At 38.0% G+C, this 11,750-nt stretch overlaps 1 pseudogene; it reads right to left on the bottom strand.

The window, feature by feature from the left end:
• Nucleotides 1-8,066: 8,066 nt before the first annotated feature.
• LOC130851909 (protein ILRUN-like) lies at nucleotides 8,067-8,890 on the bottom strand (annotated as a pseudogene).
• Between the last annotated feature and the right edge of the window lie 2,860 nt (nucleotides 8,891-11,750).

The raw sequence follows: 11,750 nt of genomic DNA, 5'->3' as shown, positions 1-11,750 counted from the left end.
GGAACTCAAGTAAACAGAACAGAATGAATCACAATGACTGGCACTAGTTTAGCCTTCTCCTCCAAGGACTACTATATTGGCAGTGATTTATCTATTCTGTGTGGTCCTATCCTATTCTGGCCCCCATTTCTCCACATGTAAACACAAATTCAAATTGTGTTCTTTATTCACTTGCCTTAATTTTTATAGTTGAATCAGATTCCTTATTGTCTTTATAATATTTTGTTTAGTATTCTTTATTTTGGACATTACAGTATAAGGTAACATGTCATATGCAATCTTCTGTGACTTATCTCTTTTTTCTACTTAAGTTTATTATTCCAATATTCATATTCTTTGTAATTTCCACAACTCCAAGCATAATATTTTAGGAAGCATTTCTGTGCCGTACAATGCCTTTATATGCCTTCCATAAATTTTCTATTTTATTATGAGATAGATACAATGAACAGTCCTCTATTCATAATTTGAGATAAATGTGAGAAAACGGAGATATTGTCTTACTGTGCCCATTTTTTAGACAGTCAATGGTTAAACTGAATTTTGAATCAAATCTATTAGGACTAAGGATACTTCATGTAGATATAAGTACCTAATTTTTCTCTCAGCATTAAAAAGTGTAAGTCAGAGTGGATTCAGTACACTCACAGAAAATATACTCACTAAAAAATCATCTCTTTTTTTATTGACATTTCAGCAACCATAAACTATCATTAGGTGCTAATAAACATGCAGCTTTAACATCCCTCTACGAGTTTAAACATACCCTATAAGAAGCCTTTAGTTCCATTAGTAAATATGTCATCAGATGACATATATAAAGGATCCCCATATTTCTAAAAATATCCAATTATAAGTGTTGTTCTCTCTGCTGCTTATCATGGATTTAGAATCCAGGTCACTATAGATCCATGGAACAGGATACAGAGCCCAGAAATAAACCCATGCACCTATGGTCAATTAATCTACAACAAAGAAGGCAAGAATATACAATGCAGAAAAGACAGTCTCTTCGATAGTGGTGCTGGGAAAACTGGACAGTTACATGTAAAAGAATGAAACTAGAACACTTCCTAACACCATACACAGAAATAAACTCAAAATGGGTTAAAGACCTAAATATAAGACTGGATGCTATAAAATTCTTCGAGGAAAACATAGGCAGAACACTCTTTGACATAAATCACAGCAACATCTTTTTGGATCCACCTCCTAGAGTAATGAAAATAAAAACAAAAATAAACAAATGAGGCCTAAGTAAACTTAAAAGCTTTTGCACAGCAAAGGAAACCATAAACAAAATGAAAAGAAAACCCACAGAATAGGAGAAAATATCTGCAAAGGATGAGATCAACAAGGGATTAATCTCCAGAATATATAAACAGCTCACGCAGGTCAATATCAAAAAAAAGAAAGAAAGAAAGAAAAAACACCAAACAACCCAATCAAGAAATGCGCAGATCTAAACAGACATTTCTCCAAAGAAGACATACAGATGGCCCAGAGGCAAAAGGAAGATGCTCCACATCATTATTAGAGAAATGAAAATCAAACCTATAATGACATAGCACCTCACACCTGTCAGAACAGTCATCATCAAAAAGTCTACAAACAATAAATGCTGGAGAGGGTGTGGAAAAAAGGGAACCCTCCAACACTGTTGGCGGGAACGTAAACTGGCACAGCCACTCTGGAGAACAGTACAGAGGTTCCTTAAGAAACTAAAAACAGAGCTACCATGTGATCCAGCAATCCCACTTCTGGGCATATATCCAGAGCAAACTATGATTTGAAAGGATACATGCACCTCAGTATTCACTGCAGTGCTGTTTACAATAGGCAAGACATGGAAGCAACCTAAATGTCCATCAACAGAGGATGGTCAAGAAGATGTGGCACACATATAGAATGGAATCTTACTCAGCCACAAAAAAAGAATGAAATAATTCCATGTGCAGCAACATGGATGGAGCTGGAGATGATCTAAGTGAAGCCAGTGGGACAGATAAAGACAAATATCATGTGATAACACTTATATGTAGAATCTAAAAAAGAAACAGATACAGACAAACTTATCTACAAAACAGAAACACACTCACAGACTTAGAGAACGAACTTAAGGTTGGGGGTGGGGGACGAGCAGGGGAAGGGTGGTGGGCGAGAGACAGACTGGCAGTTTGGGATTGACATGTACACACTGCTACATTTAACATAGAAAACGAACAATAACCTCATGCATGGCACAGGAATTCTGCTCAATACTCTGTAATAACCTAAATGGGGAAAGAATTTGAAAAAGAATAGACACATGTACATGTTTAACTGAATCACTTTGCTGTACCCCTGAAACGAACACAACATCGTTAATTAACTCTACTCCAATACAAAATAAAAATAAATAAAAAAACATAAACAAGGTTCTACGGTAAAGCACAGGGAACTATATTTAAAATCTTGTAATAAACTATAATGGGAAAAGAAATATCCTAATAAAAAATATATACTCCACTATATTCCAATAGGAAATAAAAATTTTTAAGAAGGCAGACATATATATCTAGAGCAAAAAAATGTATAATAAATTGTTCTTTTCTTGCCATTATATTGACTGAAGTTATCCTTGCTATAGTCAAGGGAGTCAATAGATAGCATGCATTATCCACCCTCTGAATTCAAAAGAGAAGTCAAAAGTATCGAGACTAAAATGTCGGCATTATTTCTGATAAAAGTTAGGTTAAGGAGGTGATATGTTTCTGCAAGCAAGTAAGCTTGTTAATGCTCCGCCGCGATATTGTAGCCCCAGGCCACAAGTTAGATCATATGCCCTGTAATTAATGTGAATATTCAAAACGTGAACTTAGTCTGTGAAACTCCTGTATGTACTGAACATCAGCAAATATACCTTGCAAAATCCTGCTCCACTCCCACTGATTTTAAATAATACTAGTAATCGTACAGGCCTCTGGATGATGCAGCAATAATAAAAATTGCTAAATAAACATAAATAAATAACATAATATAAAATAACAAAATTTGCTAAATAAATGTATTTTACAAATTTTAGGAGTCAGCTTAATGCTACTTGCAATATGATCCACGCTTTGAAAATATTAGGATGATTAGGAGTTAAGTGCTTGTACTAGACAAGTTTACATTTAAGAGGTGACCCCAGAGATGAGTCTCTAAAACATACAGAATGTGCTAATTAGGAGAGGCTAATTCTGTCTATGGAGATGCAGTGGAGAGTTAGGTAATAAATGGATTTTGGTGCAGCCAATACCATGTTCACAGGCAGAGAGATGACCCAATGGCAGTCCAGGAGGAGGGGAAAATTAGCATAGTTTCTGGGGTCAGTATATGCAGTGTCTGTATTTAGTAAATTCAGTCATCAATGGGTATGAGTGGAAGGAATCTAACTTTCTAGCTGCATTCACACTTCTTCCTTTCATTGTCTCTTCTCTCTAGCCTTACCAATTTACATGTGTTCCTCAAAAATTCCATGCTGTTTTGCCTCTTCAAGATTTTTGCATTAATTTTCTCTCTGCTTGTAAGTATTTTGGATTTTTTTAGAAACAGTTTTATTACCATTCTTATCCTTGGAAATACTAAACAAGATGACAATAAAAAAAAATTGGGGGAAAAGTACTATGACAACTCATCTTTTATGCATTTAGAAAAATCATTTCATGTAACATTTTATTTAATCTTTACAACAGTCCATGAAGGAGGCATTTATTTTCTGCACATTTAGAAATATACAACTGTAATATTTTTGTATGTTGACAGTTGATAATAGGCATATCATGGTGGTCATTTTACAGTGCACAGAAATAATGAATCACTGTTGTGGACCTGGATCTAGCAAAGTGTTGTATGTCAATTACACTTCAATTAAAAAATATGTAGATATTGGGAGAAAATGCATTACAATGCTAATGATGGTTATCTCTGGGGGGTGAGAATTATGAGTGGTTATTAATTTTACTTCATGCTTTTATTTACTTCTAGTTCTCTGCAATGAACATGTATTGCTTGCAAAGTTAGAAAGAGAAGAATAAATGTCACTAAGAAGGGGGAAAAGAAGTACACAACTGACTCAAATTATTAAATTAAAGCAAATTACCTCCAGAGGTAACTCATAAATTATAGGGGTCACATTTAAACTCTAAATCTCACATAGTCTTCCAGTAGAAAAAAATAAACTTCCATTAAAACAAAGCTCCAACAGAGCAGTGGCATTTGGCCAAGGTATCTGCACCTTTTTTCATCTCCTGCTGTTATCAACTCACCAAAATATAAATAGAAAGCCAAGTTATTTCAGATTCAATATTTGAATGCTTTTGCAGGTATTGGGGGGAAAATGTGGATGCAAGCCAATTAATTATACACTTATGATTCTGAAAAAGAAAAATTATCTTAATCCCTGTATTTAAGACTGGCATGCTGAAATGAATATTAGTTTCAAAATGGTATAACTTCAAGTTTCTAGGTGATATTTTCATGCCCAATGCCAAGAACAGTACATATTTGATGACATAAGAATTGTTACTATCTTAAACCCAGAAACATCAATATATTTAAATGTTTCATAATTTTTACTCTATAAGTGCTATTAAAATATTAAACATAAGCACACAGTGACTCATATTTAAAATGTGTTAGCATCATCACTAAGTGGTATTTTTCATTTAAAGTCCATCTCTTTTTTTCTAACCACCAACACCCATCATTCCTTATGGATTTTGCATGTGGAGGGCAAATTAAGCTTATTTTTGATTTTAAATAAATTTAAGAGGAATATAATATACTCTTTAATCATCCATTATGCTTTTATTGTTTAATGGACTTATATAGCTATTTTATATACTGTATCTCAAATTCTTTTTGGAAGCAAATGATTTGTAAATTAATATACCAATATAAGTAAACAGTGGCATGAAAACCAACTGTTAACTGAAAGTTAATTTCTGTAAAAAAGTAAAACATCTGCTAAATTTTAATAGTGTTAACGAATTATTCATTCGACAAATATCAGTTGTTCTACTATTTGCCAAGCACCGTTCAGGGGCTGTTTTTCATAGACCTTTGATGGGAATCAAGGTAGGAGATAAATCCTGATGTTCTCAGGTTAGTTCTTAAGGCGATTTCAAGTCCTTAAGGACAAGAATCACCAGAAGCAATGTCGCCGTTATACTGAGACTGGGCCAGATAACAGGATCACTGTCTAATCTGTTGGATATTAAAGAGGGGGCTGGTGGTAATGTTGAGTTTTGAGTTGGAAGAGATTTGCTATTAAATAATGTTTCGTTTATAGAGATGAGACACACAAGAATTTTACTAAGAGTTAAATCAGATGATGCAAAAAAATCAAATTGTAAGTACAGGGACTTTCCTTGTGGGGCAGCGGTTAAGAATCCACCTGCCAGTGCAGGGGACACGGGTTTGAGCCCTGGTCTGGGAAGATCCCACATACCACAGAGCAAATAAGCCCGTGCACCACAACTACTGAGCCCACATGCTGCAACTACTGAGCCCACATGCTGCAACTACTGAAGTTCAAGAGCCTAGAGCCTGTGCTCGGCAACAAGAGAAGCCACTGCACTGAGAAGCCTGCACACCGCAATGAAGAGCAGTCCCCGCTTGCCCCAGCTAGAGAAAAGCCTGCTCGCAGCAACGAATACCCAACATAGCCAATAAATACATACATACAAACATAAAAACTGTAAGTACAGAAAAGTTCTCTTTCCTCAAGAGTATAAAATCATCCGGCTGAATAAATGCCACATGCCAGAAGTTTTGCTAAATGAGTTGTTTCCGACAAGACCCTGCCATGATCTGTTGTCAAAACTCCCTGGCCTTATGATAATGGGTACCTTAGCTGTCCTGAAACAGGAGATTTAGAAGGAAGAAATTTATATTTCTTCCTTCTTATATTTTCCCAAAGACACATGGTATCCAGGTTATCATAGAGCAAGTGAGAAGAAATGTACTGAATGCTCATTGACAGGTGGGAATATGACACACTTACTCAAGGACTGCCATGGCTCTGTTTGGATACAGACCTTCCTTTAAGTAGGAGGGGTGAGACTCTAGCGAAAGAATTTAAAACCTTACATGTGATCAGAGGATCATACTAGGAAAAAACATGTTTTTAGTCACAGAGAGTTTTACAGGCTGTGGACAGATCTGGATTAAATGGTTTTGCTTAAACAGAGATGAGGCTTTCGGTAGACATTTTCACAGATGGTAAGCAACAAGTATGTAATTAAGAGTGTTTGATAAAATTCTCATTACAATGTAAATGTGAAACTCTAATGTTTAGAGATGGGATTTTGATACATTGATTGATTACTATGTAACTAAAAATTATTTAAGAATATTTTGGCAAGAAAACGTAATTACAAGTAATTACTATGTAATATTAAGATAAATCAGAATTAAAATATGTAAATGTTATATATAATATTATATACATACAAACATATATAAAATATACACATACACAATCCACAATATTAAATGCTAAAATGTAAAATTATTATCTTTGTGTGGTTATAAACATTTGGTTTTATATTACTTTCTATACCATATTTTAAATTTACCTACTCTCAACTGGTATTGCTTATTCATAAAAAGTCAGTAAATCAATGATTCCATTTCTCACAACAGGCACAATGAAATAGACAGAATTCTGTCTTGATAAGATTCTTTTTCTCTGTACGCAGTATCAATACATGTCAGAAGTAAAGAGCTTTGTATTTAGAATTTAAATGTTAAACAATTTCAGCCACCAATAATAGACATAGCTTGAAAACAGCCTTCATGCAGTAATATACTGAGATCAAAATTTAGGCTTCATGCCTGTTTTTTTTTTTCCAACAAAGAATTTCTAAGAGCAAAATTATTAAACTGGTGCAATCTACAACATCAGTTCTCAAGCCAGCAATATTACCTTCACCTGGGAATTTGTTTTTCTAACAGACCCAACCCTGATACTGAATCAAAAACACCTGGTGTGAAGCCCAGCAGTCTGTGATTTAACAAGCAATCCAAGAGATTCTAAACTATGTTCAAGTTTGAGAACCACATTCTGCACTACAATATACAAAAAGTTTCAGCAACTTCTACCTGTCTAAATTCACAGGCAAGTTCAGTATAGTTAACTTACATCAGATGCTACCTTGAGTGCTAACGTCTAAATTTTTTTTCTTTCTCCAAAAGCATTCCCAATTAAATAAGATAAATTGGTTTTCAACTACTAAACAGCTTTGGCCAGAGAGACTATACATTTTTAAAACTTTTTCTTTTTTTTCTTTTAGCTCCTAGCATCAGGGCTTTATTCAACCAACCAAAACCAACAACCACGAAGCATCATCACCTTAGCAGAGCATGGAAGGCTCTGTTTAACCAGCAAGCACAGACAGCAACAGATCAAGAAATTAAACACCTAGAAGTCTTTGGAACAATCAGAATATTTAAAATCATGATTAACTCAACAAACAATTCTCTCACTAATCCTCACACATGAAAAGTCAAAATACCACTTGGCCACTCCGGGTTGCGAATAAGGAGGTAGACGGGCCTTAAGAGACTGGGAAGATACCAACAAGACACGCAAACAAGGTAAATAAATTGGAAGCTCAACAACATTTAGGATAAATAATTGAGCTTGTCTTTTTCCTCAGGAAAAACACCCCAACCAAGACCAAAAAACACAGTAGGAACGAATTCTAAAGGTGTGTTGCTGCTCTACACTTAGTATACATTTACACTGGAAGAATAACTGGTGATATTTTGACTTTTTTTTTTTTTTTAACACTAAAGGTAAAGAACTTTGTTCTTTCAACAACCCAAACCAGAGCAGAGAGGCAGCAGCAAATGACAAACGTGGGTGGAGTAATATCCACAGGACCTGGAGATGGGGGTCGGGGCATAGGTACTTGCGCCCTTGCACTGGCAGGACAGCTAAGCAGTCTTAAAGAACATTCTAGGCTTCTAGGTTTGCCATGGAGTATCACAAATCCCAAGGCCCCCCACCTACTCCTCCCCGTCTTCCCCGAGGGCACCTACCTTACTGATAAGCTGTTTGTGTGACTGCTGGGGGACAGATGTACAGAGTTCTGGGAGGATCTATTCTCATCTTGCTCGGTTTGGTCAGAAGCAGGAGCCCATTATGTTTTTACTTATGGAGTCGAACCAGCATCCCCAGGGTCTTTTAAACTGTTTTCACCTGATTTTAGGTTCTTTGGGGGAGGCAAAGGGGTTGAAGTTTCCTTCTACCTTGCGATGGGGCTGTGAGTCACACTCCGTTTCAAAAGATGACAGCTGCTGCGTGACTCCTCAAAGTCCACCCACCTGCACACCGAGAATGACCACGATGACATCTCCATGCTGGCGTCTTGTGGCCGTGCACATCCGCCACTGTCCTGCTACATTCCTGCTGTGCCGGGGCTGCACACCTGGACCCTGACACCTGCATCTCTCGGGGCTCTAGCGATCTCACCATCCCCACGTGCACATGTCCAAATTGGTCACCCCTGACACTGAACACAAGCCCCTAGAGGCCAGGCCTCTGCCCCAGAAGTTTGCATCCGCCATGTTTTTATAAACTGAGTATCAGGAGGTATCAACTCCCCTTCTGCTATGGTGACATCTTCAACAAAGGACATGGAAGGCACACTGATGTTTGGCCTCTCGAAGTCATAACAGGTGCCAACTGCTGCTAGTAAGTGCCCGTTGGTCATGGCCAGGAAGAGGGTGCAGCCGGCCCAGTGGAGCTGGAAGCCAAGCAACTCGTGGAACTCAGAGAGGAGCACGTCCTCGTCCGTGGTGCTAGGCAGCTGAACCTCCGCATCCGCTCGGGGTCCAGGTGCACGTCCACGCCCTCCATGGCTGGGGCGAGACACTCGCTTCCCCGCATCCTCACAACAGAGCTGCCTCTGAGTCCGGGGACCGGGAGGGGCTGCTAGCTGGTGCAGAGACCCGGCTCCTCTCGGGTAGGCCCCTGCTTCCTGCGGGTAAACTGACTCAGCCACGCACTCACTGGCTCTAGTGCTTTCCTGGCATCCCGCTGCTGCTTCCGCCCCCGGGCGCCTCAGCCTCCGTGGACTCCGCCTCCTCCCGCACCACCACGCCCACTGGTAGCAGACAAGCGAGAGCATTCACACAAATAATGGAACATGTACATCCGAGAGTCCAGATGAAACATCAAAACTGCAAGTAGATATGCAGAGGAAACATCTCAGGATAAATAATACAAATACCATGTATAAAATGCAAAATTTGAGAGGCCTGATAAGGCCAGCCTATGCAGAGGCGTCAATGATTTGTGAATTACAAACAGGAAAAACGCCGAGGGTTCTCTGAAGCCCCTTCCAGTTAAGCTCACCTGAAATCCTTTGGGGAAATTGGCAGAAGCAAGTAATGAATAAATAAATAAAATTTAAATACTAAGTTAAGCTAATCAGGTCAACAGAAAAGCCAGAAACTAAAGCAAATTCCAGCTGGTGGCAAAATGATGTATATAAAAGGCAGAAGAGGCTAGAGTCTGTCTCATTTGGAGACCACATGCCCCGATATTGTAAAGTATCCCCTCATTATACCACCAGCACCTGGGGCTCCTTGTTCAAAGGAGGCTGCAAATATGAACCATATCTTCTTAAAACTAAAACGTTTGGTGGGACATCTCAATCTTTTTTGACTAATTTCTATGGTTCCAGGAGTTTCCCTGATAATTCCTTTGAGCTATAATTAAAACAGATCAATTTACAGGAAGATGATAGACGTTTCTCGATCTGCTGATTGGGTTAGGCCTAAGAGTGTCAGCCCTTGGAGGATTTTTTTTTCCACTTTGTTTTCCATTATTAACCAGAAAACAATGTAAATTCATAATCTCTTGGCAAAAATTCCAATTTCCCACAACTCTCACGCAGTCAAACTTTCAGTTTCAGAAGTCATTCTGATTGTGTTCTAATCTACAGAAAACTGAGTCTCGTTTGTGGTTCAGTTCGTTGCGTATTCTGTTAATGAAGCCATTGTTATGACTTCAGTCTCCATTTTAGAGAGGTTGCTTTTCTTTGTCTTCCCCTTGGAAATCTAACTTGAATACTGAATACGTTTTTTTTCCCCCACAAGAGGGTAAGAGAATGAGACAGATCAAAGAATCACGATAAAACCTAATTAAAAATGCTGATCGTGGGCCCTTGCTTATGATGGGGCCAGCCCATCCTCAGTAAAATGTTCAGATACTACTGGGCATTGTGCTAGTCCACTCCACACGGCACCCCCTCCTTTTCCCCCATCACCACCTTGTCTCCCAGCTACTCCCTCTGGGCTGTGCCCATCACGCACTTCCCTCAGCAGTGTCATTCCCTCCGCAGTGACAGCACTGTTTATCTGTTTGAAAATCACTGGCATAGACATTAATGTTGACAAATCTGACATTCACTGTAATTGCTCCTAACACCATCATGGGCGACTAAAGAGTAAATCATCATAACATACAAAAAGGCCTCCTGATTGGAGAAAATTAAAAGCAAAGTTCCTACGATGCTGTCATTGTCACTATTCAGCCATTATCACACTTTTAGTTTATATTTTTGCATTTACTTGTCTGAATATAGACGTCTGAATATAGACTGATAATGTATAGAGAGAGACTGATATATAGCTGATGCTAACAATAAAGATCTTTGGAGCGAAGCTATGGCCTTTTACTGGAGAAGTTAAAAGCAGGCAGATAGTAGTTGACCCCAGTTTCCTTCTGGTTGGGAGAATTAAGTACATCTGTCTACACTCTTGTTCTCTTACGCCCCAGACTCAAACAATTAGCAAATTATTTTAATTCTAACTTATGTTAAAGTTAAGTACAAAACAGGGACCAGACTTGAAAATTCCCTAAAGAGACAAAACCAATTAGACCACAGAAGCAAAACTTAATTTAGATTATTTTACAAAACAAACAAAACTTCGATAACTTCTTGCAAATGCCTCTGAAAATCATAAACAATTGGGCAACACCCAAAATTGGCATGTGGTGTCCACTTTTAAACAATCCCCTATCACTAGGGAAGCTCTATTGCTGTAACCCATCATTTTACAGAATAAGCAGCCTCTACTCTTTCACTATATAAGCTGTTCTATAGCAATAACTGTAAGCTTCATTCCCATGTTGGTCTGAGAGATCCCGCTTCACGAACTGTTTTTCTGTGCACTATAAACTCTTGCTAATTGCTATTTTAGTGATCTGGTTGGTAGTGATCCGGTTGTTTTAGTCTCACTATTTCTGGATCTCAGACACTAAAAAATGCATTCAGTAATTGACTACTTCATGTCATCTCTGCCGGAGAATGATTTCACTTTGATTTTGAATCTTCGACAATCCACTTGCCTTTACAATCTAATCTCTACAGCACAGCAATAATGATCCTTTTAAAATGTTAATTTATGTTCAGGTTTCTCTAATTGTTTCTCATCTCTCTCTCCGGGTAAAAGCTCAAGTGTAAATATAACCTTAAAGTCTTCTGTGATTTCTTCCAGTAATCTCCCAACTATTTGAATTTCTCTCTGCCTCACTCCCCTCATGCAGTCAGCTTCTTTCCAGGGTGCATCTTACCTGTCCTGGGCATAGGGACATTTGTCCTCATGGGCCCCTTCACACAGGAAAATATTAAAAATTATGTTTTATGACTTTAAAAAGAGGAAAATAATCCCAGCTGGATTTATGGTTATATGTGCTTCATCAATATATT

This window comes from Hippopotamus amphibius, chromosome 4, assembly GCF_030028045.1.
Source record: "Hippopotamus amphibius kiboko isolate mHipAmp2 chromosome 4, mHipAmp2.hap2, whole genome shotgun sequence".
In the NCBI taxonomy this organism is placed as follows: domain Eukaryota; kingdom Metazoa; phylum Chordata; class Mammalia; order Artiodactyla; family Hippopotamidae; genus Hippopotamus; species Hippopotamus amphibius.
The sequence above is the reverse complement of the archived record's forward strand: the minus strand, read 5'-3'. Positions and strand labels throughout refer to the sequence as shown.